The sequence below is a fragment of the Grampus griseus genome, assembly GCF_964374135.1.
Source record: "Grampus griseus genome assembly, chromosome: 1".
NCBI lineage: Eukaryota > Metazoa > Chordata > Mammalia > Artiodactyla > Delphinidae > Grampus > Grampus griseus.
The window spans coordinates 52,199,694-52,215,690 of record NC_139017.1 but is presented as its reverse complement, the minus strand read 5'-3'; the positions used below and the strand labels follow the sequence as shown (position 1 = coordinate 52,215,690).

At 37.2% G+C, this 15,997-nt stretch overlaps 1 protein-coding gene across 1 annotated transcript in view; it reads left to right on the top strand.

Moving 5' to 3' along the window:
• F5 (coagulation factor V) overlaps positions 1-15,997 on the top strand; it is an 87,129-nt gene that overhangs the window by 16,308 nt on the left and 54,824 nt on the right. The gene's annotated exons all lie outside the window — the stretch shown is intronic.

The window sequence follows — 15,997 nt, the reverse complement described above, 5'->3', positions numbered from 1 at the left end:
TAATGAACTGTTTGAGCAAATTTTGTTGTCCAGTAAGATTTCTGAAGCTGTTTTGGTCCATTACCTTTAAAAGTTTGTTTCAGAGGGAATCTTAATATTATTCTTTGATTTATATTCTCACAATTTAAATGTGTGAGTTGCATTATGAGTACTATAGAACGAAATTAGTTCTATAATATCCAGCTGTCTGCTGGTAAGCCAACTCTCCAAGTAATAAATAAATAAACAAGCAAGTAAATAAATAACTTTTCCACCAGAGATAGCTCTTTGCATCTAAGTGTTGCCAAATTCTCTATATGAAAAAGTATTTTTTCAAAACATTCCAATGCTTGACATCATGTAGTCAATTACATTTTTCACTCTGCATCTGGGTATTTTGGGCTTATATAGATACTTCTTTGAGTATATGATAAATACCTGAAACAAATTGTAAGGGCTAATATAATAATTCTTGTAAATCTAAAAACTATGAGCTCTCCTATGAAAGAGACTTGCACGCCCTGTGCGATGAAACCAGGCTCTTCACAAAACATCAGCACTCTAATTTGCCCACTGCCTAAATGATAGCTTCTAGGATGTTCTAGAAGCTATAAGAATAAAGAATGTTCTGAATCTTTAAATGCACACTGAACTGTTCACTAAGTTTATTAAATGGAGGGGAAAAGAGCTGTCCAAGAAAATAAATAACAAGGGAGGATTTCATGAACAAGCACCCTAATGGGTGACCAAAGTGGCTCTTTACGTAACTTCTCTTTTCCAAAGCTTGTACGCACCATTTTACATTTGAAAAAAAATACTCAGAGCCTCTTGGCAAATAATTAGCTCATCATGACAAGGGTAAACAAATCACAAAGCTGACTATGGACTAAGCAGGAAATTAACAGAATTGAAAAACTATGAAATAAAAGGCTGCCCTTGTATAAAGAATTTATTCTAGCGAGAAGCTAAACAAGGACTTTTTGTGCTCTAGCATAATAGTCTTTCCTGTCTATTTCTCATCTTTTCAGTTAAGAGTTTTAAACTTTTTGTTTTGATTACAAAGTCAAAATCAGATTTGCCAAAAATGTATTTCATAAATGCTTCCTCTAAGTAGCTATTTACATTTCATACCTCATGTTATATAGGTTGCAAAATCAAATATACAACATGCATGTTTTATTGTAGATGAAAGGTAAAAGAAAATGCTTTGGAATGAAAAGAATTAAAGCATTGAAAAATTATCCCCAAACTGTCTCATTAGTGATCCTCACTCAGTATAATTACTCCATATGCAAATTTATTTGTTTCAATATGTTCACAATTAACCTTTTAGTAGTATAGTAACAATTAAAATCATTCATTCAATTATTTGAAAATTATCTTATGTTTTTATATATATTTCACTTATAATTCTCTATTTAAAAATTTTTGACTTCTATTTTATGTATTTTTTTATACAGCAGGTTCTTATTAGCCATCCATTTATACACGTCAGTGTGTACATGTGAATCCCAATCTCCCAAATCATCACATCACCACCCCCACCCCCATGCCGCTTTCCCCCCTTGGTGTTCATACGTTTGTTCTCTATATCTGTGTCTTAATTTCTGCACTGCAAACTGGTTCATCTGTACCATTTTTCTAAGTTCCACATATATGCGTTAATATACGATATTTGTTTTTCTCTTTCTGACTTGCTTCACTCTATAAGACAGTCTCTAGATCCATCCACGTCTCAACAAATGACCCAATTTCGTTCCTTTTTATGGCTGAGTAATATTCCATTATATATATATGTACCACATCTTCTTTATCCATTCGTCTGTTGATGGGCGTTTAGGTTGCTTCCATGACCTGGCTATTGTAAATAGTGCTATAATGAACATTGGGGTGCATGTGTCTTTTTTTTTCAACTTTATTCTGTAAATTTATTTATTTATTTATGGGTACATTGGGTCTTCGTTGCTGTGCACAGGCTTTCTCTAGTTGTGGTGAATGGGGGCTACTCTTCACTGCAGTGCACGGGCTTCTCATTGCAGTGGCTTCTCTTGCCAATTCTTCTCTTGTGGAGCACAGGATCTAGGCACACGGGCTTCAGTAGTTGTGGCACACGGGCTTAGTTGCTCCACGACATGTGGGATCTTCCCTGACCAGGGCTCGAACCCATGTCCTCTGCATTGGCAGGCAGATTTTTAACCACTGCGTCACCAGGGAAGTCCCACATGTCTCTTTTTGAACTATGGTTTTCTCTGGGCATATGCCCTGTAGTGAGATTGCTGGATCATATGGTAATTCTATTTTTAGTTTTTTAAGGAACCTCCATACTGTTCTCCATAGTGGCTGTATCAATTTACATTCCCACCAACAGTGCAAGAGGGTTCCCTTTTCTCCACACCTTCTCCAGCATTTGTTGTTTGTAGATTTTCTGATGATGCCCATTCTAACTGGTGTGAGGTGATATCTCATTGTAGTTTTGATTTGCATTTCTCTAATAATTAGTGATGTTGAGCATCTTTTCATGTGCCTCTTGGCCATCTGTATGTCTTCTTTGGAGAAATGTCTATTTAGGTCTTCTGCCCAGTTTTGGATTGGGTTGTTTGTTTTTTTAATATTGAGCTGCATGAGCTGTTTATATATTTTGGAGATTAATCCTTTGTCCATTGATTCATTTGCAAATATTTTCTCCCATTCTGAGGATTGTCTTTTCGTCTTGTTTATGGTTTCCTTTGCTGTGCAAAAACTTTGAAGTTTCATTAGGTACCATTTGTTAATTTTTATTTCCATTACTCTAGGAGGTGGATCAAAAAAGATCTTGCTGTGATTTATGTCAAAGAGTGTTCTTCCTATGTTTTCTTCTAAGAGTTTTAGAGTGTCCGGTCTTACATTTAGATCTCTAATACATTTTGAGTTTATTTTTGTGTATGGTGTTAGGGAGTGTTCTAATTTCATTCTTTTACCTGTAGCTGTCCAGTTTTCCCAGCACCACTTATTGAAGAGACTGTCTTTTCTCCATTGTATATCCTTGCCTCCTTTGTCACACATTAGTTGACCATAGGTGTGTGGGTTTATCTCTGGGCTTTCTATCTTGTTCCATTGATCTATGTCTCTGTTTTAGTGCCAGTACCATATTGTCTTGATTACTGTAGCTTTGTAGTATAGTCTGAAGTCAGGGAGTCTGATTCCTCCAGCTACATTTTTTTCCCTCAATACTGCTTTGGCTATTCGGGGTCTTTTGTGTCTCCATACAAATTTTAAGATTTTTTTTTGTAGTTCTGTAAAAAATGCCATTGGTAATTTGATAGGGATTGCATTGAATCTGTAGATTGCTTTGAGTAGTATAGTCATTTTCACAATATTGATTCTTCCAATCCAGGAACATGGTATATCTCTCCATCTGTTGGTATCATCTTTAATTTCTTTCATCAGTATCTTATAGTTTTCTGCATACAGGTCTTTTGTCTCCCTAGGTAGGTATATTCCTAGGTATTTTATTCTTTTTGTTGCAATGGTAAATGGGAGTGTATCCTTAATTTCTCTTTCAGATTTTTCATCATTAGTGTATAGGAATGCAAGAAATTTCTGTGCATTAATTTGTGTCCTGCAACTTTACCAAATTCATTGATTAGCTCTAGTAGTTTTCTGGTGGCATCTTTAGGATTCTCTATGTATAGTATCATGTCATCTGCAAACAGTGACAGTTTTACTTCTTCTCTTCCAATTTGTATTCCTTTTATTTCTTTTTCTTCTCTGATTGCCATAGGTAGGACTTCCAAAAATATGTTGAATAATAGTGGTGAGAGTGGACATCCTGGTCTTGTTCTTGATCTTAGAGTAAATGCTTTCAGTTTTTCACCATTGAGGATGATGTTTGCTGTGGGTTTGTCATATATGGCCTTTATTATGTTGAGGTAGGTTCCCTCTATGCCCACTTTCCAGAGAGTTTTTATCATAAATGGGTGTTGAATTTTGTCAAAATCCTTTTCTGCATCTATTGAGATGATCATATGATTTTTCTTCTTCAATTTATTAATATGATGTATGTCATTGATTGATTTGCATATATTGAAGAATCCTTGCATCCCTGGGATAAATTCCACTTGATCATGGTGTATGATCCTTTTAATGTGTTGTTGGATTCTGTTTGCTAGTATTTTGTTGAGGACTTTTGCATCTATATTCATCAGTGATATTGGTCTGTAATTTTCTTTTTTTGTAGAATCTTTGTCTGGTTTTGGTATCAGGGTGATGGTGGCCTCATAGAATGAGTTTGGGAGTGTTCCTTCCTCTGCAGTTTTTTGGAAGACTTTGAGAAGGATGGGTGTTAGCTCTTCTCTAGATGTTTGATAGATGTTTGATAGAATTCACCTGTGAAGCCATCCAGTCCTGGACTTTTGTTTGTTGGAAGATTTTTAATCACAGTTTCAAGTTCATTACTTGTGATTGGTCTGTTCATATTTTCTATTTCTTCCTCATTCCTTGAAGGTTATACCTTTCTAAGAATTTGTCCATTTCTTCCAGGTTGTCCATTTTATTGGCATAGAGCTGCTTGTAGTAGTCTCTTAGGATGCCTTGTATTTCTGCGGTGTCTGCTGTAACTTCTCCTTTTTCATTTCTAATTTTATTGATTTAAGTTCTCTCCCTCTTTTTCTTGATGAGTATGGCTAATGGTTTATCAATTTTGTTTACCTTCTCAAGGAACCAGCTTTTAGTTTTATTGATCTTTACTATTGTTTTCTTTGTTTCTATTTCATTCATTTCTGCTCTGATCTTTATGATTTCTTTCCTGCTAACTTTGGGTTTTGTTTGTTCTTCTTTCTCTAGTTCCTTTAGGTGTAAGTTTAGATTGTTTATTTGAGATTTTTCTTGTTTCTTGAAGTAGGCTTGTATAGCTATAAACTTCCCTCTTAGAACTGCTTTGCTGCATCCCATAGGTTTTGGATCGTCGTGTTTTCATTGTCATTTGTCTCTAGGTATTTTTTGATTTCCTCTTTGATTTCTTCAGTGATCTCTTGGTTATTTAGTAACATACTGTTTAGCCTCCATGTGTTTGCATTTTTTGTTTTTTTCCCTGGAATTCATTTCTAATCTCATAGCGTTGTGGTCAGAAAAGATGCTTGATATGATTTCAACTTTCTTAAATTTACCGAGGCTTGATTTGTGACCCAAGATGTGATCTATCCTAGAGAATGTTCCATGCGCGCTTGAGAAGAAAGTGTAATCTGCTGGTTTTGGATGGAATGTCCTATAAATATCAATTAAATCTATCTGGTCTATAGTGTCATTTAAAGCTTCTGTTTCCTTATTTATTTTCATTTTGGTTGATCTGTCCATTGGTCTAACTGAGGTGTTAGAGTCCCCAACTATTATTGTGTTATTGTTGATTTCCTCTTTTATAGCTGTTAGCATTTGCCTTATATACTGAGATGCTCCTATGTTGGGTGCATATATAATTATAATTGTTATATCTTCTTCTTGGTTTGATCCCTTGATCATTGTGTAGTGTCCTTCCTTGTTTCATTCTTTATTTTAAAGTCCATTTTATCTGATATGAGTATTGCTACTCCAGCTTTCTTTTGATTTTCATTTGCATGGAATATCTTCTTCCATCCCTTCGCTTTCAGTCTGTATGTGTCCATAGGACTGAAGTGGGTCTCTTGCAGACAGCATATATATGGGTATTGTTTTTGTATCCATTCAGCAAGCCTGTGTCTTTTGGTTGGACCATTTAATCCATTCATGTTAAGGTAATTATCGATATGTATGTTCCTATTACCATTTTCTTAATTGTTTTGGGTTTGTAGTTGTAGGTTATTTTCTTCTCTTGTGTTTCCCACTTAGAGAAGTTCCTTTAGCATTTGTTGTAGAGCTGGTTTGGTGGTGCTGAATTTTCTTAGCTTTTGTTTGTCTGTAAAGCTTTTGATTTCTCCATTGAATGTGAATGAGATCTTTGCTGGGTAGAGTCACCTTGGTTGTAGGTTCTTCCCTTTCATCACTTTAAGTATATCATGCCTCTCCCTTCTGGCTTGTAGAGTTTCTGCTGAGAAATCAGCTGTTAACCTTATGGGAGTTCCCTTGTGTGCTATATGTCATTTTTCCCTCACTGCTTTCAATAATTTTTGTCTTTAATTTTTGTCAATTTGATTACTATGTGTCTCGGCTTGTTTCTCCTTGGGTTTATCCTGTATGGGACTCTCTGCACTTCCTGGACTTGGGTGGCTATTTCCTTTCCCATGTTAGGGAAGTTTTTGACTATAATCTCTTCAAATATTTTCTCAGGTCCTTTCTCTCTCTCTTCTCCTTCTGGGACCCCTATAATGCGAATGTTGTTGCACTTAATGTTGTCCCAGAAGTCTCTTAGGCTGTCTTCATTTCTTTTCATTCTTTTTTCTTTATTCTTTTCCACAGCAGTGAATCCCACCATTCTGTCTTCCAGGTCACTTATCCATTCTTCTGCCTCAGTTATTCTGCTATTGATTCCTTCTAGTGTAGTTTTCATTTCAATTATTTTATTGTTCATCTCTGTTTGTTTGTTCTTTAATTCTTCTTGGTATTTGTTAAACATTTCTTGCATCTTCTTGATCTTTGCCTCCATTCTTTTTCCAAGGTCCTGGATCATCTTCACTATCATTATTCTGAATTCTTTTTCTGGAAGGTTGCCTATCTCCACTTCAGTTGGTTGTTTTTCTGGGGTTTTATCTTGTTCCTTCATCTGGTACATAGCCCTCTGCCTTTTCATCTTGTCTGTCTTTCTGTGAATGTGGTTTTTGTTCCACAGGCTGCAGGATTGTAGTTCTTCTTGCCTCTTCTGTCTCTTTATCTTATGTTTAACTAACATGTGAATGTGAAATTCCCAGTAATTTACTCTGGTCAATGAGGTAGATATTAAAAACCACTATATGTTTAAATAAACCTGGATATGTAACACCATTTAAAATTAAATTTGATATAGTTGGATAATTGGTTACACTGCTATATCTAGCATGTGTTAGAGCCTCTTACATGATTCTTAGAAAATTATATTGGTTGCTCTCATTACAGTTGAACAATGTGTTCTGATTATGGCTTCTCCATTGAAGTGGCCCTAGAAGAAATCTAGAAGTGAAATCCATGACAACCAGTGCACCAGCATGTAATCTACTATTAACTGGGCTGTGAGCCCCTCAGGGTCTCAGGCTGTCTTCCTTACATTTGTGCCCTGGCACCTAGCCCAGAGTCTGGAACATAGATGATGATGATGACAATCATTACTGAACTAAACTGAGGGACTGAGGACCAGATTGGAAAGTAAAGACCATGTGTTATTTTCCACCTGCTCTGAAATGTATTAATTTTCCTGGTGATTGTGAGCAGTTACCTGATCTTACTACCAGTTCTTACCCCCTTTAGAATAGATTCAGTCTTTCTCACGTGTATTAAGAGAAATTAAGAACACAAGATAAATCATATCAGAAGTATGAAGTTCATTTCTTCATAAATGAAAGAGGTTATGTTAATTTAAAAATGGCTTGGGGGGCTTCCCTGGTGGCGCAGTGGTTGAGTCCGCCTGCCGATGCAGGGGACACGGGTTCGTGCCCCGGTCCGGGAAGATCCCACATGCTGCAGAGCGGCTGGGCCCGTAAGCCATGGCCGCTGAGCCTGCGGAGCCTGTGCTCCGCAACGGGAGAGGCCACAGCAGTGAGAGGCCCGTGTACCACCAAAAAAAATAAAATAAAATAAAAATAAATAAATAAATAAGTAAGTAAGTAAATTAAAATGGCTTGGAAAGGAAATAGCCAAAATACTAAAGTATATCAGCACAGGTTGCCATAGCATTGGTTAGGTGCCAGACGTTTTACATATATTTTTCAGTCCTCAGAACCCATCAAAATGATAATATTGTTGCTAGAAAATGATTATATTATCTTAAGTTATGAATGAGAAAATTGAGGCTGAAAGGGAGTTTAAGAAATTTTCCCAAATTCACACAGTTAGCAGGTGGTACAACCAAGAAATTTCAATTCTTGCCCGCAAACTCATGTACTTTCTCCCACAGTCTAGCAGAAGAAAGTATCATTAATCATACAACTTCATAAATATTTTAATTATAGTATCATCACAATTTTTAATTAAACATTTGTGAAATTATATGATATATATCAGAGATCAGGGAATGAGTAAACTGACCTATAGGATATGTTTATCCAGAGAAAGAGGAAGAACTTCAAAAGTTCTCTCTCACCCTACAAAGAATATCACATTTTGTCCTTTTGAGAGCTTATGAATGCCATTTGCTACTATAGGAATTTCCTATAGTAGAATCACAGTTGGAACAGTGGAAGTATTATGTCCAGAAACATCATTTTTTAACTTCATGAGATCACAAAGCATGAAGCATTGAATAAGGGTCATCATGCTTGATTCAACATAGCTTTAGTCAACAACTTGCCATGAGAATTTCAGTCAACAGACAAGGTTTAACCTGAGAGGGCAGATCTCCTTATCAGTCCTGTTTGTGCTTTGCTACCAAAGCTATTTTGCAACTTTCCAGTGATAATTCATTGTGTTTATTAGCAGAGACTCTTCCTCATAAACTCTTTTTTCTTTTTGACTTAGACTGGAATAATATTATTATTCACAGGAAGTTATTTCAGCTTTTAACATTTCTCAGCTCCTGATAATTTTAACACTCAAATCCTTTTTATCAATGGAGTGGAAGTTCAGCCTATTAAATATTGGTTATCAGTGTCAAAAGGATATCTTTTGTGGGGGAAAAAAAGATACAACAAAGTCCCGTGTTAAGCTTTTCACTAGCACAAGGGTCACAAACTTAGATGCCTACAGAAGCTAGGAGGGTAATTCAATGAAAAACTTAGTCCAGTAGGGACTGGTGATCAGATAGTTAGTGTCCTATCTGAAGGGGGCAGCCAAAACTCAGATCCAACCAAATTCTCTGCAGGAATTTGATCCAGTGTCACCAGATCGCCAGGTTTTTATTTGTTGTTGTTGTTATTCTTTAAGAGAAACCAGCAACCTGATTCTTATATAATATCTCCATATTGTTAATGTTGGCATTTAATATGTTTTAATGCCATGCAATTCTAACAAACATACACATAAGTTTAGACTTTATGACCTTGCTTCTAGACCATAGGACCTTAAATCTTAAGAGTTCAATAAACATTCATTGAGCACCTTCTCCATGCTAGGTACTGTGAAAGGCACCAGAGATACTAAGACAAATACAATCCAGCACCTGTCTTTGAGTCACTCATATTCTAGTGACAGAAATGTGCATGGTACAAATAATTATTATCTAGTAGGAAGAAATAAAATTAATCATATAATCTCACATATATCAATACTTAATTATAAATTGTGGTGAGTGCTGTAAAAGAAAAAAAAAACCAGCACAATCATAGATGAGGGAAGAAGTAAGCTTACACCTGACATCTGAAGGATGAGCACACATTTATCCAAAGGAAGAAAAGGAGGAAGAACACTCTAGGCAGAGGGGATAATATCTACAAAGACCCTGAGCTAGGATGTAACTTGGCACTTCTGGGAAACTAAAAGGAGACCCAAGTGTGAATGATACATAGTAAACAAGGGGAAAAGTCACACACGTTGAGAATGGAGAGAGAAGTAGGGGTAGGTCATAAATGGACCTGTGGTCAATGTTAAGGATTTTGAGAAATAAGAGGCCATTGTCAGGATTTTAAGCAGGAAAATGGCAAAGTAAGATATGGGGTTTTAAGGGATCATTCTGTCTACAGGCTGGGAAATAGATTATGAGGGTCCTCTTATGCCAGAATCCCAGTGACCAGTTAACAGACTAATTCTGGAGTCTAGGCTTGTCCTAGAGTGATGCCTATAGAGATACAGAGAAGAGTGCAAACTTGGAATATATTTTAGACATAGTAAATTGCTGTGGAGTACAAAATATGCATGACATAGAGATACAAATGGAGATGATACTGGATAGGTAGATTGGGCAAACTCATGAATAACTTCAGCTGCCATAGTAACAAACTTAGTCTTTATCCTGTGGGTGAGACAAAAGTTTGATGGAATGAGTTGACACAGTTGGATTTGTGTTGACCTAATAGTAACCTGATTCAGTCTCCTGTCTTCAGTAAAGACTTTATGGTCCATCCATAACTAGTCTTTTTTTCCCCTATGCTCTAAGCTTAATCATCTACAAAAATTGGCAGCTTCTGAGGGTATTAAAGTCCATCTTTGTTTCCTATCTCTAAAGCAAATGAAATCATGACTACAATATTACTTCAAGTTTGGTTGTATTCTCTTCCATACACAGAATGGTGTCCTATGGAGAACATGTCAGTGAATCTAGATGTACATATTCAAATCTTCTATCTTATGACTTCCATACTCAGAACCTCATGTGGTACAGCAATGCATGTTGCTGCAGCCTAAATGCCCCATTGCTGATGGATGCATATTCCTCGTTTCCCACTCCCATCTGGAGAGCCCAAATGTATGCTGATGCCATGCAAATTCACATGAGTGTTTCTGAGTGGAATAGATTTTCCTGATGATGTGCAATTAGACAAGGGTAGCTGACACTACTACAGCATAAACTATTTCTTATAGAAATTCAGCATCTCAGAGTCTGGCTTTTGGACATGAGGGACCATATTTACCCTTTTGCTTAACAATTAGACAGGCAGACAAAATAACATGAAACAGTTTTCAGACATTGAACAATAGACAATGCAAGAGAATGATCCATGAGGGAATAACAACAAATGAGGTGAGCCCTCTGCCTGGAGAGAGTTTCCAGGGCACAGCACAATGAGGGTGAATCCAAGCAGAGCCCAGCAGTCTCTTTGAGTTGAAGAAATAGAGTTTAGATTCTGGGTAGCCCATAGTATCTGGAACCTGTGATTTGTAGGGCAGAGTCCTAGAGAGAATGGTACAGCTACAGAGAAAGAGCTCTTGTGAATTCAGTGAGAGGTCCTGTCAAGTCTTCAACTAAGTACTAATATGCACATGTATGTGAGGAAAGTATTAATGGTAAGGTAAATACCAGCAAAAAGAAACAGACAGAACAATCCCTAGACCACACACAGGGTCAGGAATAGTGTATGTTCCCACCATCAAAAGTGGAAAGACCTCCGAATAAATGGGTACTGGGTAGAATCACCAGAAGGAACAGAAGTTGGACAAAATTAGTCTAGACTATAGGCCGCTCAGGAGATGACAAAGCTTTAAAAATAAGACTTGAATGTATAAAATTGATTCCAAGTGTCTGAACCATGTGTCAGCATAAAATCCAATACTTGTTACAAGAATGCAACAAAATCCCAAAACCAACATGTAAAACTCACAATGTTAATAAAAATTAATGTGTTCAAAAAATCAGGAGAATCATTACCCATAATCAAGAAAAAAATCAATCAATAAAAACAGATCCAGAAAAAAGAACATACACACACTACTATATATAAGATAGATTACCAACAAGGACCTACTGTATAGCACAGGGAATTCTACTCAATATTCTGGGATAACCTGTATGAGAAAAGAATCTAAAAAAGAATGAATATATGTATATGTATAACTGAATCACTCTGCTGCACACCTGAAACTAACACAACATCGTGAATCAACTACATTAAAATAAAATTTAAATTTAAAAAAAGAAATGATAGTACTAGCAAGCAAAGACATTAAGATAGCCCTTATACATATTCTCCATATGTTCTAGAAGGTAGAGAAGAGTATGAGCATGATGAGGAGAGAGATGGAATGTTAAAAAAAACAAAACATAAATGGAACCTCTATAGATAAATACAATAGCTGAAATGGTAAGTACACTGGATGAGATTAACAGCACATTAGACACTGGAGAAGAAATATTGGAGAACATTAATACATAATGATAGAAACTATCCAAAATAAAACATGCAAATAAAATGACTGAACAAAATGAACAGAGCTATGGGACAATATCAAGTGATCTAACATATGTGTACAGTAAACCCTTAAACAATGTGGGGATTGGGGCACCAACCCTCCACACAGTCGAAAATCCATATGTAACTTTAGTCTGTCCTCTATATCTGTGGTTCTGCATCTGCAGAGTCAACCAACCATGGATGGTGTAGTACGTATTTGTTGAAAAAAAAACACGTGTAAGTGTACCTGCACAGTTTAAACCATGTTGTTCAAGGGTAAACTGTAATTAGAATCCTAGAAAAGGAAGGGACAGAAAAAAATATTCAAAGAAATAGTGGCTGAAAACTTTCAAACTGTGATGAAAACTATAAACCTACAAAGTTAGGAGGCTTGACAAAACCAAGAAGAAGAAACGTGAATAAAAGCACACCAAGGCACATCATAATCAAATTGCTGAAAACCAGTGATGAAGAGAAAATGTTAAAAACAGTCAGAGGAAACAAGTCATAGAGAGGGGGCTTCCCTGGTGGCTCAGTTGTTAAGAATCTGCCTGCCAATGCAGGGGACATGGATTCGAGCCCTGGTCCGGGAAGATCCCACATGCCGTGGAGCAGCTAAGCCCGTGTGCCACAACTACTGAGCCTGCGCTCTACAGCCCATAAGCCACAACTACTGGAGCCCATGCTCCGCAACAAAAGGCGCCACTGCAACGAGAAGCCCGTGCACTGCAACGAAGAGTAGCCCCTGCTCATCACAACTAGAGGAAGCCTACGTGCAGCAATGAAGACCCAATGCAGCTAAAAAATAAATTTAATTAATTAATTAATTTTAAAATAAAGTCACAGAGGAAAAAAATAGAATGATAGCAGATATCATTAGAAACAATGCGAGCCAGAAGATAGTTAGGGACATCTTTAAAGTACTGGGTGTGGGGGGATGGGGACAATCTGTCCACTTGACATTCTACACCAAGGAAAAATATCCTTTTAAAATGAAGGCAAAATAAAGACTGTTTTAGACATACAAAGCAGGAACAATTTCTCATTAGCAGACCAGGAAAAATAAATGTTAAAAGAAGTACTTTAGGCAGAAAAAGATTATATCAGAGAGATATTTGGGGCCACAAGAAGGGATAAAAATTCCAGAAATGGGTAAGTATGGAGTAATTTTTCTTCATTTTTAATCTCTGAAAAAGATAGCTGATTATCTAAACTGGAAAGCAAAAAATAATGACAGTTTATTATGGGGTATATTATACATGTAGAAGTGAAATGGATGACAACCATAGCACAAAGGCTGGGAGGGGGAAGATGGAAATATACTACTGCAAGTTTCTTATAATATAAGTAAAATGGTATAAGATTATTTGAAGGTAGACTATGATAAGTTAAAGTTGTATTTTGTAAGCTGAAGGGCATCGCCAATAAAACAAAGCAAAGCTAATAAACCAATAGTGGAGATAAAAGGAAACATAAAAAATACTCAATTAATCCAAAAGAAAGTAGGAAAGAAAAGAAAATAATGGATAAAAGCCAGATGGACAAATAGAAAACAATAGCAGAATGGTAGATTTAAACCCAACCATATTAGTAATTATATTAAAAGCAAATGGGAAGAACACGACAACTAAGAGATTTTAAGATTGAATAAAAAGCAACACCCAACTTTAAGGTGAACTCAAGAAATCCACTTTAAAGACAAAGATAAAAAGTAAAGGATTGGGGCTTCACTGGTGGCGCAGTGGTTGAGAGTCCACCTGCCGATGCAGGGGACGCGGGTTCGTGCCCCGGTCCAGGAAGATCCCATGTGCTGCGGAGCAGCTGGGCCCATGAGCCATGGCCGTTGAGCCTGCGCGTCCGGGGCCTGTGCTCCGCAATGGGAGAGGCCACAACAGTGAGACGCCTGCGTACCGCAAAAAAAAAAAAAAAGGATTGAAGGTATACCATACTAACTATAATCAAACACAATGGATGTGTCATTCTATTTATATGACAATGTAGGAAAGTAAAGCATAGTGACAGAAAGTAAATCAGCGGTTGCATGTGTCCAGAGAATAGGGGAAGGTATGGCTACAAATGGCACATGGAAACTTTTTGGAGTGATGGAAATCTTCTGTACCTCGATAGTGATGGTAGCTATAGAACTGTACTTATTTGTCAAAATTCAGCAAATATTGTACTTAAAATTGGTGAATTGTATTGTTTGTAATGTATACCTTAATAAAGATGATGAAAGGAAGGGGGATGGAGTGAGAGAAATAAGTGGGGAGGAATAAAGAGGAGAAGAAAAGGAACAGGGAGGAGGGAAGGGAAGAAAAGAAACTAACCATTTGTTTTCAAAAACTACAGTCACTTCAGTAAGAGTAGTTTCCACTGGCCCTTTACTCTATTATGTAAAACATTTTAGCCCTTTTTTCTGATCCTTATTTTCTACCCACATCTACAGTCTGATGGTCTTACCTTCCACCTCAAGAAATTTATTGACTGTTGTACTAAACAAAGATAACTGTATCCTAAAGAGAAATTCTGGCACCAGCGATGTGAAACTTTCACCTGATTAAATGAGGAATGCCTCAGAAGAAACTGCCCTTCCCTCTTGCTATCTATGACAACTAACTCTGCCCTTCCTGACCTCACTTGCTCCATCTCTCGCCACATCTTCTCTTTGTTGTTGAAAGCCCCACCCAACCCTCTGCACTGCTTTTACTCTTCAGCATCACAGTTCCCTTTCTTCAATAAGGAAGACCATTTCTATATCCTCCCCCGTCTCCCACCAGTAGGGAAAGTTGAATACACATGCAAGTGTTACTAGTGGGCCTTTGGGTACACAAAGGACCAAAGTAAGGCATGTAAACTTCAGACGGTAGATATATTTTATACAAGGACAATTAGACTGCATATAGGATAGACTCTAAGACTCTGGGGAAAGAGTTGGGATAATCAGATGGTGGAGATGTGATAAACTGATAAAACAGGGCTAAGGGTGGCATCAGTTGGAAAGAAGACATGAAATGCAGAGCAAAACAATATATAAACAGATCTGAGTGTTCTTATAACCACTTAAACCCATGCTAACAGGCGATTAAGTATAAGATATCTTACCTACAGACTGGGAGAAAATATTTGCAAATGATGTGGCCAACAAGGACTTAATCTCCAAAATGGGCAAACAGCTCATACAACTCAATAACGGTAACAACAAGAACAAAAAAACCAAATAACCCAATCAAAAAATGGACAGAAGACCTGAATAGACACTTCTATTCCAAAGAAGACATACAAGATGGTCAATAGGCACATGAAAAGATGCTCAACATTGCTAGTTATTAGAGAAATGCAAATCAAAACTACAATGAGATATCACCTCACACCAGTCAGAATGGCATCATTTAAAAGCCTACAAATAACAAATGCTGGAGAGGGTGTGGAGAAAAGGGAACCCTCCTACACTGTTGGTGGGAACATAAATTGGTGCAGCCACTATGGAAACAGAATGGAGGTTCCTCAAAAAACTAAAAATAGGGCTTCCCTGGTGGCGCAGTGGTTGGGAGTCCACCTGCCGATGCAGGGGACACGGGTTCATGCCCCGGTCCGGGAAGATCCCACATGCCGCGGAGTGGCTGGGCCCGTGAGCCATGGCCACTGAGCCTGCGTGTCCGGAGCCTGTGCTCCGCAGCAGGAGAGGCCACAGCAGTGAGAGGCAAAAATAGAGTTGCCATATGATCCAGCAATCCCACTCCTCGGCATATATCTGGACAAAATTCTAATCTGAAAAGATACACACAACCCCAATGTTCATACCAGCACTATTTACAATAGCCAAGACATGGAAGCAACCTAAATGTCCATTGACAGATGAATGGATAAAGAAGATGCGGTATATATATACAATGGAATACTACTCAGCCATAAAAAGGATGAAATAATACCATTTGCAGCAACATGGATGGACCTAGAGATTATCATACTAAGTGAAGTCAGACAGAAAAAGACAAATATCATATGATATCACTTACATGTGGAATTTGAAATATGATACAAATGAACTTATTTACAAAACAGAAACTGACTCACAGACATAGAAAGCAAACTTATGGTTACCAAAGGGGAAAGGGGATAGA